The 17,517-nt window shown below is 37.8% G+C and overlaps 1 protein-coding gene across 10 annotated transcripts in view; it reads right to left on the bottom strand.

Annotated features, from left to right (window-relative positions):
- Window positions 1–17,517, bottom strand: part of TENM1 (teneurin transmembrane protein 1) — a 697,978-nt gene that overhangs the window by 636,413 nt on the left and 44,048 nt on the right. For 6 of the 10 annotated variants that reach the window (XM_039487526.1, XM_039487540.1, XM_039487539.1 and 3 more), the window contains exons 2-3: window positions 12,485–12,581; window positions 9,204–9,271 (exon numbers count right to left, since the gene is read on the bottom strand). The exons of 2 other annotated variants lie outside the window; for them this stretch is intronic. The gene's annotated coding sequence lies outside the window, so the exon portion shown is untranslated. The remainder of the gene's footprint in view (window positions 1–9,203; window positions 9,272–12,484; window positions 12,582–17,517) is intronic. 2 more of the 10 variants (XM_039487529.1, XM_039487532.1) reach the window with 2 other exon arrangements.

The following is a 17,517-nucleotide window of genomic DNA, read 5'->3' as shown; positions in this document are numbered from 1 at the left end:
CCTTCACGTCCTTTGTCTGTCTTGTCTATTTGGATTGTAATCACTTCAGGGCATGGAATGTCTCTATATGATTTGATAAAACACCCAGCACAATGGGCTCCTTCTTTCATACATGAGAGTCATGAGGCCCATCAATGTTAACCCCCCAATGTCCATTTTATATACAGTAACATAAGGGATAATTGAATGGTGAGACCAGTGTCTTTAAATCTAACAACAGTTTAATAATGTAATACAGACGTTACCCTCACACAAAGTACCTAGTTCCCTTGGAGATGGCTACATGAAATACCACGTCCAAGAATTTCTCTTTCACTTTCCATTTCCCCACTTTCTCTCTAACCCCACCATCTGCAACTGAACTAATGAAGGAGAGGAAATCCATTTCAATACAGATGGAAATATATATAACATTGGAGGAGGAGAGGGAATAGAGAGATGCAAATACACATGGCTTTTACAGATATATAATATCACACATCGATGAAGACAATGACAAGGTGCCTGCCTCTAGGAGCCCACCTAAAATAAATAGAGGCAATGTAGGGCAGACTAAGAGATACATAAACTGAAAGACCAAATTTCACATAGTGCAAGGTTTCTTTTATCTTAAAGAGTAAGTTGTGCGTTTCTGGCCTTTGCTATGGTACCTGTAGCTTAAAGGGACTGTAACAGCCACCTGGGGTATTCCTTGAGTGCAACAGAAGGGTAGAGCTGCCTCCAGTTACAGAGTATTGAGTTAGAATGTGGCCTGGGATGGGGGGTGGGGAGGAAGAGGGGGGAGTAAGGAACCCAGAGATAGCCACGCACAAGGTGTCATGATTTAGAGCTGAGGACCATACCAGGCCCTGGAACAGACAGTAATAAGGAGGCACAAGGATGGTTTAAAGCCACTATTGCCCCTACTTCTCCTGGACTGTGCCTTTCCTGGCATGCCTCCTGCCAGGAGCAACACAGGACCTGGCCGGATATATATTTCCCCCCTTAAATCCAGAACTGCTCATAGGCTAGCATTCGATTTATGCATCTGTCTCTCGCTACTTAATTTAGTTTTGTTCCTTAGGCAGACACTGTTGCTTCCTCTATGTCTATACAGTGCTGAGCAAATTATGAGCACTCAACTAATAAATAATAATTAATGATAACCTTCCTGGGGGAAGGAGAAAGGACAAGGGGTTTCAATACTGTCTATTGACTGAATGAAAGAATAACTATATTCAATGAATAATAAAATCATGAAAAACTTAATTTTTGAGTGTCTCTCTCTTTTTTTCATCCATGTAACTCCCAGAGCTTTTATGTATAAAATGTAGGGACCTTTTTTTTTCCTGATTAGAGCTGTAATGAGTAAAACAATGGCACAGAGAAAAGTACAAATAATAAGTTTTACAAAGCAGCACAAAGGTAAATAATATATTAGTATTCCAGTTTCATTTCCAATCCCACAGTTGTATTACTTTTGCAAATTTACAACAAGGAAAACCAAAGGTCTTTTAAAATTCTTCGGTACCACTTAATTTCTTCTGAATAATTTACCTGCCAGTGGCTGTTTGTGCTATAATAATTCAGAGAAAACTGGTTATGCCAAAAGTAAAGAACAACAACAACAAACCCTGCCTCTACAACATATTAAAGTTCAAGTAAATTGAAAGCCTACAGGATAGTAAACCATATACACAGCTGGTGCCGAACAGCATTGCCAATTATAGAGAAAAGGTGGGTGAGGTAATATCTTTTATTGGACTAACTTTTGTTGGTGAGATAGACAAGCTTTCGAGCTTACATAGAGTTCTTCAAAAGATATTACCTCACCCACCTTGTTTCTCTAATATCTTGGGAACAATATGGCTATATGAACACTGCATATTGCCAATTATAGGCACTTATAATACTGTAATAGCTTAAAAGTTATGGCAGTGGTACCTCCGACAGTATCAGAACTGGAGAGTAGCCCCTGAAACCCCTTTTGTCTCTAAGGGTATGTCTACACTGCAAACAAAAACTTGTGGCTGGCCCATGCCAGACAACTCAGGCTCCTGGGGCTTGGGCTGTGGGGCTGTTGCACTGCTGTGTAGATGTGCGGGCTCAGGTTGGAGCCCGGGCTCTAGGACCCTGCGGGGTGGGAAGATCCCAGAGTCCAGGCTCCAGCTCAAGTCCAGACACTTACACAGCAATGAAACAGCCCACAGCCAGAGCCCTGTGAGCCAGAGTCAGCTGGCATGGGCCAGCTGCAGGTTTTTCTTTGCTGTATAGACATATTCTAAGAAAGCTATTTAAGTAACAGCATGTTTGCTGTTAAGAATGTTAATTTAAGTCATGGAGGATTTCTACTTGTTATAGTCAGGAAATCATTTACAGGCTATCTTTATATACCTAACTTGTGATGCTCTGTGACTGACAAGCCCGTTACGCTTCTAAAAAGAGCAAAACATCATAGGTTTTAAAGAATGACCTTTAAAACAAGGAAAATGTAATATGTAGTTTATTGGAAGGCTCCGTAGAGATTGTATTTAACATATTTAATTCCAAGTATGCTACTTTTCAATACTTTGTCAGATGAGTTAGCATAGCTATAGCTGAGTGAATAATTTTTAAGCCAAGTACTTTGCAATAAATGTAAAGAAAAGGAGATTTTTTCCAAGAGTTTAGTTCATTAAAAAGATTGACAAAATGGACTGAAGACTGTTTCCGAATTATGATTCACTTAATTTGGGTTATTCTTGTCTTTTTCTAAATACAAGGATGGGTGTATGCATTCTAACCTTTGTAAAAGATATTCACTTACACACTTGTGCTTCAAAACACCTTTAATAAATAGAAGTTTACATAGTTGCCTAACATAAGATTTTAGCTAGTAGTTAGATTCATGTTTAGTTCAGGGTTAGAGCATTACACATGTTTCAAGAGTGAAATTCTGAAGTAATAAAGGCAATAAGCTTGGTGGAAAAAATTACCATTTCAAACCAACCCTAACTCCATTTTGATTTTGACTTTGCTGTGTTTGAAATATCGCTGGGGGAATGCCTACACAGCTTCACAGTGCAGACTGCAGCCGGTGTGAATTGCAGCAGACACTAAAGTGTTGCACTGCTACTGCCCTGCGTACACCTGATAAGAACAAATGAAAAGATACCTAGTCGTATTAACATAGTCCTGTTTGAAACAGGACTAAGTTAACGTGAACTATTGTTTTAGTTTGTGCTAGCAGGATCTATTCAGGGAAGTTACAGTGCAACAGTTGAGTGTGCATTGCAACTCACACGTCTATAGTCCATTTTGCGGGGCCATGTAAAGAGAAAAATGTGCTTAATTTGGAAACGTTTTGCAGTTTACCTTGATTTTATACATTTATAGATTTGAGAAGTAAAATAAGACTAGTACTAGGCATGACACCTTAATTGTGTTAGACTATGAAATCTGATGACCCTTTTTCCTTTTTTCCATTTGGAAACTAAAAACTGTAACATTATTGTGAAGGATTAAATGGTGTAACATGGTTTATTCTAAACATATATTTGAGATAAAAATTTAAATTTGTTCAATTAACCCCTTCAGTGACAAGTGGCCCTCTTACAGCTCTATACTACTATTTCTCATTCCATTCAGATTAACAAAACAATCAGGTCCTCAGGGTTCATACGAGGTTTGAGTCGTTAAATTGTTAATAAATAAGGCTGGCTAGTAACAGAGGTGCGAATCATAAAACTGGAAAGGACCTCGAGAGGTCATCTAGTCCAGTCCCCTGCACTCATAGCAGGACTAATTATCTAGACCATCCCTGACAGGTGTTTGTCTAACCTGATCTTAAAAATCTCCAATGATAGAGATTCCACAACCTCCCTGGGGCAATTTATTCCAGTGCTTAACTACCCTGACAGATAGGAAGTTTTTCCTAATGTCCAACCTAAACCTAAACCAACCTAATCCTCCCTTGCTGCAATTTAAGCCCATTGCTTCTTGTCCTATCCTCAGAGGTTAAGAAAAAACAATTTTTCTTCCTCCTTCTCCTCCTAACAACTTTTTACATACTTGAAAACTGTTATCATGTCCCCCCTCAGTCTTCTCTTTTCCAGACAAAACAAACCCATTTTTTTTCAATCTTCCCTCATAGGTCATGTTTTCTAGACCTTTAATAATTTTGGTTGCTCTTCTCTGGACTCTCTCCAATTTGCCCACATCCTTCCTGAAACGTGACCCCCAGAACTGGACACAATACTCCAGCTGAGGCCTAATCAGAGTGGAGTAGAGTGGAAAAATTACTTCTCGTGTCTTGCTTAGAACACTCCTAAGAATGATGTTTGCTTTTTTTGCAACAGCGTTACACTGTTGACTCATATTTTGCTTGTGATCCACTATGACCCCCAGATCCCTTTCCGCAGTACTCCTTCCTAGGCAGTCATTTCCCATTTTGCATGTGTGCAACTGATTGTTTCTCCCTAAATGGACTACTTTGCATTTGTCCTTATTGAATTTCACCCTGTTTACTTCAGACCATTTTTCCAGTTTGTCCAGATCATTTTGAATTGTAATCCTATCCTCCAAAGCACTTGCAACCCCTCCCAGCTTTGTCCTCAAACTTTGTAAGTGTACTTTCTATGCCATTATCTAAATCATTGATGAAGATATTGAACAGAACCAGACCCAGAACTGATCCCTGTGGGACCCCACTTGTTATGCCTCTCCTAAATCAACATCTATGGAAAAAGACCTTAAAAAGTTGGACCTATTTGGATGTAAAATCTACTTGTCAGCCAGCATCCAGACCAACTCAATTCAAGTAATGTTCAAGCTCTTCATCATACTGGGCCTCAAAGTCAACAGATTAAAATCTGCAGTTACATTTCCTAACCAGATCTATTTCTGGAGCAGGAGGCAGCACTTTGTGCTCTACAGAGGAGAAATTCTCCAGTGGCAGTGTGCAGCCACACAGCCTTAATCTGCTACCAAAGGGAAATCTGTGAGAGGCGGACAGCTGGCTGCTGTAACCCATGCTAAGTGCAAGCCTGCCTCCAGATTGGAAGGGAGATTGAAACATGGCATAATATCACATCAGGCCTACCCTCAGTTGTGTTTCTGAGGATGGACACCATGGAATATTGCTGTGGTTATTATTGAAGCTTACTTAGTTTATACTTAAAGCTTATGTTAGTTTTAATTTTTGTTTATAAAGTACACCTCTACTTTGATATAACGCTGTCCTTGGGAGCCAAAAAGTCTTACTTATAGGTGAAACCGCGTTATAGCGAACTTGATTTGATCCACCGGAGCACGCAGTCCCGCCTCCCCTGAGCACTGCTTTATATCTGAATTCGTGTTATATCGGGTGGCGTTATATCGGGGTAGAGGTGTATAGAGAGAGATACCCCTTTTGTCCTGTGTGGTTAGCCAAAATTTTGGTCATGTGGGTTGTTTCTATTAGGAGGAGAAATTGATGATGGAGTCAGGTATTCCATTGATGCAATCCTCTTTATCTCTAAAGAATGTACATAAAGTTCTGTTTCCTTGAACACCATAGGAGATAGTTACTTTGCTCACAGTTCTAGCCTCTTTACCCAAAACTCTTAGTTATTTCTCAGGGTCATGCTACAAGTCTTTCTCTGGCTTTCCTTTGCTTTCTGCTGCTGTCTGTGTGTCTTTCTGTGGTATTTCTCCCTCATGCGCACACAGACATCCAGCTGCAATCCAATCAATCCCCTGCCCCTGCCTTTGATATCAGACTTCCAGGAAATCCCTTGGGCCACGTGGCTCAGATCGTACTCCAACTTTGTATGTGGCCTGTGTTTTGGGCAGAGGCTCCTATTGCTTCAGCTATGTATTTCAAAGAGGAGCTCGGGTTTTTTGGTATTTATCCTAAATGAAAGGTAGCTGTTATGCCGTCATCTTCAGTGATGGTTTGCCCAACTCCCAGCATTAAAAACAATCAAAAATGTGTGTGTGTGTATATATATGTATTCATATATACAGACACACACCTTCAGACAGAGGATAATTTGAGGCTGTTTCACCCTGTTGTGTAATGGAAAACAATTGAGATATAATTGCCTATTTTAGAACAACTCTCTGTTTCTATACTGCATCTAACATGGTTGTTTTTTGCAGGTATTACTCAAAAAAGAACATCATGTCTTCGTTCAACTGATTGTTCTTTTATAAAATAAAGGAAAGTGACAGGCAGGTCAGAGATTCGAAACTATCTAATTTAACCATTTATCCTGACATTATACAAGCACGTGCTTATAAGCGATTTATTGTGATATATCACATGCAGCTGTATCAGTTTTACTAGGTGAAAAGTGAACATAGAGCTTGTCTTAATTGCTATTAAGATTTTTCAATTTTGTGAGGGGGAAATAATGTTTTATAAGTTACTTTAAAAAAATTACCTGAATTTATAGGCAGATACAGAATAGGTGTTCTCTTTAGAATTAGCTGACCATTAACGGTCTTGTGTTAGGAACAAACTTTATTTTTTTTTAATGGGCAAGTTGCTAAATGTCTACTACTAGAGCTGGTCAGGAACCAGAATTTTTGTTAGAAATTAGAAAAAAAAGCTGAAAAGAACCCTCTAAATCTCCTGAGAAACATACATTTTTTCAAAATGTCATTTCAGATCTATCGAAGTTTTGTTTTGATAACATTAAAATTTTTTTGTCTTGAGTTTGACTTAAATTTTATTTCTTTAATTTAATTTTTATATTTTATTTCACTTATACTTTAATGTTTATGCATTTAATTCTGTTTTTTAACATTTATATTATATTTATAATGTCAAAAAAGTCATTTGAAAACACATAATAGAATAATTCCTTTTCAACCTTATGAAAATGTTTCAATTTGATTATTTTCAAAATGAAATTCAATTGAAATTGACACAATTGCATGAAACATTTCAATTTTAATTATTTTAACTGTATGATGAATTATAAGCATATAATTTTAATTATAAGCTATCCAGTCATGCTCTGTAGTTACACTTTCAGTTTACATCATGACAAATGTTCTAAACTCAGTTTGTTTTATAATTGTTTATCATATTTTAATTTGAGGAATAGTGTCTCATATGAATTAAATATTTTTGACTATACATTCATATGCAGAATACCAGATTTATTTCTGATATGTATAATTCAAATGTTTAGTCTGGAGCAATTAAACCCCCCCCACCATTATTGCCTTTCAGTAGATTGTCCACATTGTTAACTATTATTTTTCCTTTTGCCTTGTGCAGAATGGAGGGGAGCAGGGAAGCACAAAAAGGAGTAAGAATGCCTAAATAATGGATGAAGAGTAGATTGGAGTCTTATACAGTCCCCACAAGCCCATCAAAGCCCCTCAGTGCAAGCACTGGCTGACGGGAGCTTCATGGGTTTGGGTCAAGTGTCTGGCTTGAGGAGCTGGAAGATAGCTACTTTGTGCAGTGTACTCTCCTTCCCCAGTAGTCCATGAAATTTCTTTAAGCAAACACATTGGAAATGACCTCATGCCAGCAGAACGATTGCCAGAGAAGCATTAACTTATTCTCTGGTCTGTAACACTGCTTGATGGGGATAGAGCATGGGTGGTAGGGTGTGTAGGACCCAGACCTGTCAAGGAAACTAGTGGCATTATACCACCTGAGTGAACCATATTTCTGAGGAGGAAGGGAGGAAGTTATTTCTGTGTTCCACAGGGTAGAGACTGAAATTCTCAAGGGATTCTACTACTAAAGCACAGTGAGGCTATAAATATATCTTATTATGGCACCATTTTCATGGCTGACAGAGGACAGATTTCTTAACAGCACATGCAGACATTTTTCTTATCTTAACTGCCAGTGAGGACAAATTAGAAAGACTGAAATAATTGAAGATATTATAAAATTCAGCTATCAAGCATAATTCTATTATTCTTCAACTTGGCTAAATTAATCTATTTACTGGAAGCCAATAGACTATTTCCCATAGTATGTTTATGCTAGTGAAGACCTTATTATTTAAAATCATAAGGTTCCCACAGCTTTGTGACACCTCCAGGCTCATTTCTGTGCCATGTTCAGATGCAATTGGTAGTCAAGAATCAAAGAGTTTGCGTCACTATGGAGAAAAGACTACCACTGGAGTCCACCTCCCAGAACTTCTACAGGTGGTCAGAGATCATGGTAGTAAGAATAGTATATAAAGCTATATAGATGGATATATTACATGCATTAGATTGGAGTATGGAGAGGAGTGACTGAACCTCTATTAGGTTCTCCATCTGAGGAACACCATTGCTGCCATGAGAAAGAACACATAAATCTACTCTTATTTTTTGTGTATGGTAATACTTGGAGAGAAATGCAGAAATTATATAAAATAGACAGTTAGACGGACAGGTGGAATAGATATAGCATTTTTGAGTGAGCCTGCAAAAACATGTTGTGTTGAGCCCTCCCACCAAAAGCACCTGAATCTGTGTCCTGTGATGACACTGCTATTCAGTGTGCTATGCCAGCCCAAGGATTGTGGGGAGGGCCAAAAAAATCATTTGGGGGAGGAGGGGAACTCACAAACTCATTGGACTATTTAAAGTACTTAAATAAGAGGTAGGGGAAATATTTATCAGTCTCTTGCTAAAAGTAGAGCAGAGCCCAGCTGCTCATACAATACATCTCCTAAGCCAATTTGAAGTATAATTGGAGAAAACAAAAATGTTCACTATAAGGAATATTAATTAAAACACTAGTAATATATCTTTGAGACACAAACCAGCTAGTAAACAGATGGTATGAGAATAATTTGGGAAGGCTGGTACCCAGTTCACAACCGCTGCCTAATGATTGACAATGCAAGGGACTTGTGGTATGTTTTATGGCAGTGGATACATGAGATGTATTGCTGGCTAGTGACCAGATACCACAGTGCAGTGATGTAAAGATTACAGAAAGGAAGCTAAAAGAAAAGAAGCCGAAGCAATTATTGCAAAGCAGAAATACTGCAGGAAAGTGGGAATATACAGATGAGATGAGAAAATGGCAGTCAAGGAAAAGGAGGAGGAAGGGAAAACCAAAATATTTTGTTTCTGAACAATTAATCAAAAAACTAATTTAGGATCTCTTATTAACCATATCTAAAGTCCATTGGACATGGATCACAAACTCATTACTATTACTATTGTGCTCGTTACTGCTTTATGAACTCCATTATTTTAAGTCACACTAACTTTGTCTCTGATCACACACCTACCTGTAATTAACAACTCCCTCATGGTTCATCTTCTCAACATTTCACATCACCTTGGAAATTCTGCCAGACTGAAATATTAGATGTCCCTATCAGTACAGATTTCAGGGTGCAGATAAGATTTTTTAAAAGCTTAAAATCCCCCTTCCACTTTTTTAAAATGGCATTTTTAAAAACTGCCTTTATTTTACATTTGTCCAAGTCTTGCTAACTTTGAACCATGTATTTTTTTTATCGTGCAACATACAAGGAATATCCTGTTAATTTTCCTAGGGGCATATGTTACCAGTCTGTTACAAACACGTGAACTATATTTTGGGAAGCAAAATCTCTCTCTAGGGGTCTCTTAGCACAACTGAAAATTGCTGATGGAGTATTCAGCCCTGGAACTGCCCTCTTGGAGTGATTAGCATCCAGAGAGCTCAGAGGAATGCAGCATAACTAAATACTTGTTCTGAGACTCTCCCAAGTGACCAAACAAGCACTGAGCCCCTGTCAGAACATTTGACAGGGCACTTGCACTACTACAGACTTTTGAAGTTTTTGGCCTCCCACTTCTTACATCTCAGAAGCAAATGATCTTGAATGCTTGTGGATCGCTGTTATAATAGATAAAGCAAGAGATGGGGTATTAATTGGTGTCTGCTGCAGACCACCAAATCATGAGCACCCTCCTATAATGTGTAGGGAAAAAACCCTGCATTATGGGGACTTCAATCTCAATGACATATGCTGGAGGTCTCCTGCTGCAAGTACTAATGTGTTTGGAATTGCTAACAATCAAAGATGAAAATTTCCTAACTCAAACACATGGGAATTCTCTATTACAGCTCATCTTGAGAGACAGAAGGGAATTGATCACTGAACTAATAATTAACTACAAGTAAACATGACCCAGAGTAGTGTGAATAAATTAAAAAAATGTTTTGGGCTGAACTAAAAGATTTTGTTTTAATGTCAGGATTTTCCATTTTTTAAAAATTGTAATACAACTGAAGGACATTTTTCAATGAACCACCATTTTAGAATGGAAAATCAAAATAATTAATTTCTGAGGAACAAATATTTGATAATTGAGAGCTTTTCAATCTAGTAAAAAAGGGTATAACATGATCCAATGGCTCAAATCTAAAAAAATACACTCTAGTTCAAACAGGAATTCAATTCCGGAAATTTTAAAATCAAGACTGGATTTTTTCTAAAATACATACTTTATTTCAAACAGGAATTATTTCAAGGAAGTCTTACGGCTTGTCTACATGGGACAATTTTATATGGCAAGCTAATGTGTGAGTCTACAGCACGCTGGCTGGCCACACAGTGAAGTCTCATGTGGACTCTTCCATGGTGCTCTAAAATACTTTACAAGTAATAATAGCCAAAGCACACTCTGGGACTTTTAGTTCACGTTAGCAAACTAGTGCCCTGTAGATTCATGCCCTGGCTTACCACACAGTAACATCTCATGTAGACAAGCCCTTATACAGGTCAGACTAGATGATCACAATGGCCCCTCTGACTTTGTAACCTCTGAATAAGGCCCTTCGTTTTCAGTTTTTATTTTATTTAAATTTTCCCAGGAATTTATCGGTGTTTATTACTGCAACAAGCAAAATCAGTGGAAAAATATAAATTTTTCTGGGTAAATATCAGGGCTTATTTTGGTGGATGGAAGGACAGGGAGAAAAGTATTCAGTAGGTTAATGCTCTGATGAATAGAAATCATTGTAGTTTGCTGAAGAATGAAAATGGAATTCAAAACACGCCGCCACAATATATCGCTAATCCCCAAATAAAACTTTTCATTTGAATAAACAGTTTACTGTAGTAGACTTAGATCTATTAACCTATAAATATTTACATTTAATAATTGGGCCACACCAATTGCAGCACATACAATCAACTTCATCCTTTTCTCCTGTGTTTTTTTTTTATTTCGAACACTTCCTTGTGTTCTGAAACATATTCTGATACAGATTTTCATTTTCTTCCCATTTTAGTGTGTCAGATCTTTAAACCATTATCTGCTAACAGCTTGTAATGTGTATGTGGTGGGAGTCAGATTCATCAATATGTTCAGAGGCGCACGCACTTCAGAACTTGTGTGTACGCTTGTTTATTTTCTGTATCTTTTAGACTAATACATAGCCCTACTTTAACAGGCAGCTTTGCATATACACACAAACTAATGTACTATTGTATACATACATCTCATGCAATGTACTGTATTTTCCTAATAAGATAAGCTATTTTTATATAATTGAATGGTACAAAAGTATGGTGAAAACTGGGAAAAAATGAATAATACTTTTTGTAAAACCCAGGATTTTTTTTTTTTTTTTGGTAAAAATTGGTTTAAACTGAAAATGAAGGGGCTTACTTCTGAATCTATGAAACATTCCCTTAAATGACGTTTGGCCACATTACAAAAACAATCACCCATTTTGGTATCATCTGTTTATGTTTATACTCCATACTCAGGAATGGCCCAATGCTGGAAGAGTAGAAATGTTATATATTGTGCAAGTAATATAAATGCAGAGATACATTTAAAAGGAAGATGTTACCAATAAAGTATCTGGCTCTCGATTTACATCAGCAATCCCAAAATATCTTCATAATTTTATGGGAATTCACTCATAAGTAAGTTTAAATAGTATGCCATTATATCAGATATAGAGTCAATTGCTTTCTTACTTCATACGGCAGTATGTCGAAACTATTGTCTGTCTAAAGAACTTCAGGATACAATACTTGGGGCTAGACCACATGCTACTTGGTTGATGTTACTGTAGCATATTAATTAGAGTATGATGGTTTTTCAAACCATTAAAGAGCTGACTGTGTTGTCATACTCTGTCTTGGTTGAAAGATCTAATTGTAAAATTGCACAGTATTTATTTTTATAATTGACTCTCTCAGAACATACCATATAATTATCTTTTCATACCCTAGTCAGGATGTGAACCCATTGTCCTTGTACTATAGGCAGGTCATTCATTGCAAGTGTATTCATAGTGTCACAATACTGTTGAATAGCTTCTATAGAGGCACATGTCCGATAACAAACATGATGAACATGAGAGACATGATTCTCTTTATAAATCTGAATATAGTAGTGCTGTCTTCCATGTAAACTTTCAGCCTATTTCTACATTGCTCTTTCCAAATGCGTTGGGCAGTGTCACTCCCTCAGAATGTCTGCCAGAGGTACCTGTATTTTACTGATCGAAGTACATAGTAGACACATAGCCACAAAATCTGTAACACTGGGATCTACTAACCTTTAGCTAGAATATGCCCTGGAAGCACAGAGAGCACTCTCCTGAATTCTTCTCTCACCAGAAGGCAACTCATCCCACCCTGTCCATGCCATACCATCTACGTCAGAGGAAGAGGGAAACAGGTGGTGTAAACTGGCTATGAAGGCTTTACTCCAGCCAAAGATTTCTCAGGCGTCAGACAGAAAATTTTAAGTCCATCTTGCGCCTTTGGAGATTTAGGTATAGTGGGGGGCCTAGCCCAGAGTCTCCAGTAATTAATATGGATTTCCCCTCCACACAGTTGGATTCCCCATTTCTTTTCTTGAGGGAGAGTCTGGGAGCCACATTAGTGTCAAGGGAAGTAGTGAGGACTGGAAGGCAGCTGGCAGTGCAGAGGTGAGGTGGCCTACACACAGATGTTCCTCGCCTGTGGCAGATTTAGTGGCATTTTAAAGTGTTGATACTCATAGCTTTTTTTGGGAGATGGAGTGGGGGGTAAATCTGACCCCAGAATAAAGAAGAAACTACTAGTTGAATATTGTGGAGTTTCTACTTCTGGGGAGGGGAATTAAACTACAAAGGGGAGCATGCCCCTCTTAAATCATCTCAATATTATTCAACATTATTAGTATGGCCTAGTAAATAGACCACCGGACTGGGACTCAGGAGATCAGGGTTCTATTCCTGACTTAGCCACTGACTTGATAGGTGACATTGGGCAAGTCTCTGTGCCTCTTTCTCCATCTGTAAAATAGGATAATTATGCCTACTTTCTCCACAAAGCACTTTGAAAATCAACTGTATAATAGCTAGCCAGCTATTATCACAATTAAAGATTTTAAAACTGTTCCTCAGCTGATTTTCTTTTTCATTTACTTCAGTAATTCTGCAAAAAAAAACCAGGAGTACTTGTGGCACCTTAAAGACTAACAAATTTATTGAAGCATGAGCTTTCGTGACCTACAGCTCACTTCTTCGGATGCATAGAATGGAACACACAGACAGGGGATATTTATACATACAGAGAACATGAAAAGGTGGAAGTATGCATACCAACAGGAAGAGTCTAATCAATTGAGATGAGCTATCGTTAGCAGGAGGAAAAAAACTTTTTGAAGTGATAATTAAGATGGCCCATAGAAGGTGTGAGGAGAACTTAACATAGGGAAATAGATTCAATTGGTGTAATGACCCAACCATTCCCAGTCTTTGTTTAACCCACAGTTAATAGTATCTAGTTTGCATATTAATTCAAGTTCAGCAGTTTCTCTTTGGAGTCTGTTTTTGAAGTTTTTTTGTTGCAAAATTGCCACCTTCAAGTCTGTCACTAAGGGCTTGGCTACACTTACAAATTTGCAGCGCTGCAGCAGGGTCTGAAAACACACCCTCTCCAGCGCTGCAAATTGCGGCGCTGCAAAGCGCCAGTGTGGTCAAAGCCCCAGCGCTGGGAGCGCGGCTCCCAGCGCTGTCCGTTATTCCCCACAGGGAGGTGGCGTACGGACAGCGCTGGGAGAGCTCTCTCCCAGCGCTGGCGCTTTGACTACACTTAGTGCTTCAAAGCGCTGCCGCGGCAGCGCTTTGAAGTGCTAAGTGTAGCCACAGCCTGAGTGGTTAGAGAGGTTGAAGTGTTCTCCCACTGGTTTTTGAATGTTATGATTCCTGATGTCAGATTTGTAATTCTGTTACTTTTGTTTTAGAGGAAAATAAGATTGGATTTTTTTTTTTGAAAATACAGTATATCTAAACTATTTACATAGAGACTCAGCAGAACAGGGATTTAAACTTTTCTTCTTTGTTCTCTAACTCAATTTGAAAAGATTGAAAGGTCTTGACTTGCCAATTAATATTCCCCTACTCTATATTCTGATGATTTCATCTGCACTAAACTGGATCCAAAACTTCAATTCCCCCCCTCAGCCATATTCTTAGTAATCTGATTATAAATAGTAAAATAATTTGAATAATGCTCAAGGTGTAGGGGAAGGCTGCACACATGAGAAAATTCAATGTGCCTAATGATTTTCACTCTAACTTTCAGTAAATCAGACATTTAAGAAACTCTGTCACCTAAGTTGCTGCTCGGTATTCATGAAGAAATCCCAATATCTAAAGTGCAGACTGAGTTATAAATTACAATTTAGTTTATAATCCTAAACCTTGGAACAAGAGGCTCAGATATTTATCATCTCATATTAAAATTATGCTGGAGTTGCTCTTTGTGCCATCTCCACAGCCAGTCAGAACTCAGGCAATGTTTTCTTTTTTAGCATTCTGGTGTTTATCTTTGGCACTGGGCGTGTTCACTGGATAGCTATCTTAGTCCCATTCAATACTCTTCACTTTGAAATGTCTAGATTTTAAACTTATTATTTGCCCTCTGACCAGTAATATTTCTTTATGAGATTTGGGATGTTTCTAAACTACATTTTGGTATGCTCACACTTGAAAGCGGGAGATGCTCATAATTATTACTCACTTAGCCAGGTCATCTGCAATATAATATAAATGAGGACAATTTAATTCCAGTGACACTGGCCTTCTCCTTGTTAAGAAATGCCACCAGTAAGATCAAACCTTCAGACATATGTTGGGTTTCAAAACCAAAAGAATTATACTAACTCCAAAACCATGACCTTGCAAACACTTACTCTTGTGTTTTAAGATAAGTGTAACACCAATGAAGTCTGAGTGATTACTCACACACTTAAAGTTAAGCACATGTATAGGTGTTTGAAGAATCAGGGCCTACTTGCAGATAAACTTCAAGTACTATTATATTTCTGCCATCCTTTTAGTAGTATCTTCAGTTAATCTTTCACTCTGTGGTAAGGAGCTCAAATTGAAACTGCCTAAATTGTAAATGTATCCTCTTCACTCCCACACATAGGTAACAATAACTTTTTATTATTTACTGTATTGTCACCATGAACCAGGTCATACTTCATTTGAGTATGCAACAAATATATCTTATCACAGTATAATTATGTCTCTACTGCATCTGTGAAAATTCCTATTTTATAGATTTGAAAAAAGAAGACCTTTTATCGTAAAATGTGGGGTTGTGTGATCCCTGGCTCAGATAAAAGGCTGATACCTTTACTCAGGTTGGGTAGCACTTGACTCCACATGTAGCTCCATTGACTTGAATGGGACCATATGGTAAGTGAGAGATTACTCAGTGAGTGAAATCTTGGCTGCACTAAAGTCAAGAGCAAGAACTCCAAATGGATTTCACTCAAAGTGAAGCAAGATATTAGAATTTGGTCTAAAGGAAATGTCTTTCTTGTCTGAAACGCATCTGAAAACACAACAAAAGTTAAACTACACAGGCAATTATTCAGTACCAGTCTGGTGGTGTGCCTTTTTCTTGAGGGTGGGGGGAGGGAGGTAGGGAGGGTTTTCTATTCGCTCACAACTGTTAGCAGTAGAACAAGGATTATAATGGAAAATATTCAAATATTCACCAAGATTTTCTTAAAAAACAAACAAAAAACTCCAAATCCACATAATGTATGAGTATTGGTGGAAATACTTTCCAAGAACATTACTGGCACAAATAGCCGTTAGTGGAAAGAAAATTTAAAAGTTGCCTTTGGAGTATTTGTGGAAATCTAATTTTAAATTCATACATCTAAGTATTTGTACGGCAAGTGTTTGTGCACTCATCTAGTCAGGAAACAGAAATCATACTTTGGGACTTATCTGCTTAATAACACTTAAACAGCACTACTTGAATTTTGAATATTCACGGTCAATTCAGATTAGAAAAAGCTAGTGGTCAAATACATTTGAAAAATAAATAAATTTCAGGAAATTCCAAACAGAGAAGAAGCTAAAGGCACTGATTGAATTATATGTTATAAATTATTTTTTCAGCTCTGGTCAGTAGTCTGAGGGCTATGCTACCACAGCTGAGACTGTGGCTGCTCCTGCTGCTGTACCAAGTTATTTTTTCTTGTTTTGATCTAGTTCTATTGATGTATCTACTGTTATTTATGTTATTACCAGAAAAAAACATTTCTAACATAACAAGCTGCTACATCAATGGCTAGCAAATGCCTGCCTAAGAAAAGCAGTTCCAGGACCAAAACAAATCATTATGTTTCCCTCATCTGCTCTGTCAAGGGCTGGCCAAGAATAAAACGAACAGAATGGAGGAGCACTTACAGTACTGGCCTCTTTTTCAAATCCCTTCCACAACCCTTCCTTCTGTAAAGTACTTCTGCTGTTCTGCAGAAATCCAAAGCAACAGAGAAAATGCACACAAGAGAGTAAAAAGGCATCAAAGAGGAGGAGGAGGAGGAGAAAAACACCAAAAATCAGCACAACAGTTAGCTGTACTAGATAAAATTATCTAAGGGCTATTTGCAACACGATCTCCAGCACAGCTTGCTGCCAATAGAATTTTTGTGCAAACTTTCAGAGCAGAATATGGCTACTGGTTGATTTGATCTAATAAGGATAACTTTTGCATTCCACTTTAACACCAGATCAGTACTTTTTATGACTTACTGTAAGAGCCATAGAAGCAAGTTACATAGTGATTTAAACAAAAAACAGGACAAAGTAAGAAAACAGAGCACAGTTTCCCAAATTATTTCTTGCTATATTCTACTATACACCCTCTTTACCTTCTCCCCCCAAAATTGGGATAATCAGCAGTCAATCCACACCATAAAACATTGCTTGGGAAAACAAAACACCCATGGAAAACATATTCAAATTCTATTCTACCTGCCTATGAAAATGTTTTCAGGAACAAAATGAAGCACATTTTTATTCCCAGAACAGCTAGTACCTTCTTGACCTGTCTTATGGTAATTGGGTCTATATGGTGCTACAGCAGTTATGGGGCTGCACCTTGACTCTAGAATGGACATACTATATTTTCAACTGCATCTATACAATTATCCCCCAAATTGGCCAAGATGATTTAGCATTCAGACAACAACACTGTATAAAGTCCTGACCATATTTTAAAATAAGATTAGTATGTAAATGTGTTTTGGAGAATAACGGAGAATGTAGGTAAAGATGACCTGTGAATAGAAGCT

This window comes from Mauremys reevesii, linkage group 9 (assembly GCF_016161935.1).
Source record: "Mauremys reevesii isolate NIE-2019 linkage group 9, ASM1616193v1, whole genome shotgun sequence".
Taxonomy (NCBI): domain Eukaryota; kingdom Metazoa; phylum Chordata; order Testudines; family Geoemydidae; genus Mauremys; species Mauremys reevesii.
This window is presented reverse-complemented; position numbering and strand designations above follow the sequence as displayed.